Here is a 614-nt window from a genome sequence, read left to right on the forward strand (position 1 = left end):
ACGGTTACACAGCAGAGAGCACGGTTACACAGCAGAGAGCACAGTTACACAGCGGAGAGCACAGTTACACAGCAGTGAGCACAATTACACAGCAGAAAGCTCAGTTACACAGCAGAGAGCTCAGTTACACAGCAGAGAGCACAATTACACGGCAGAGAGCACAGTTACACAGCAGACAGCACGGTTACACAGCAGAGAGCACAGTTACATAGCAGAGAGCTGAGTTACACAGCAGAGAGCACAATTACACAGCAGAGAGCTCAGTTACACAGCAGAGAGCACAGTTACATAGCAGAGAGCACGGTTACACAGCAGAGAGCACGGTAACACAGCAGAGAGCACAGTTACACAGCAGAGAGCTCAGTTACACAGCAGAGAGCTCAGTTACACAGCAGAGAGCACAATTACACAGCAGAGAGCTCAGTTACACAGCAGAGAGCACAGTTACATAGCATAGCAGAGAGCACGGTTACTCAGCAGAGAGCACGGTTACACAGCAGAGAGCACAGTTACACAGCAGAGAGCAAGGTTACACATCAGAGAGCACAGTTACACAGCAGCGAGCACGGTTACACAACAGAGAGCTTAGTTACACAGCAGAGAGCTCAGTTACA

The sequence above is a fragment of the Scyliorhinus torazame genome, chromosome 24, assembly GCF_047496885.1.
Source record: "Scyliorhinus torazame isolate Kashiwa2021f chromosome 24, sScyTor2.1, whole genome shotgun sequence".
In the NCBI taxonomy this organism is placed as follows: Eukaryota; Metazoa; Chordata; class Chondrichthyes; order Carcharhiniformes; family Scyliorhinidae; genus Scyliorhinus; species Scyliorhinus torazame.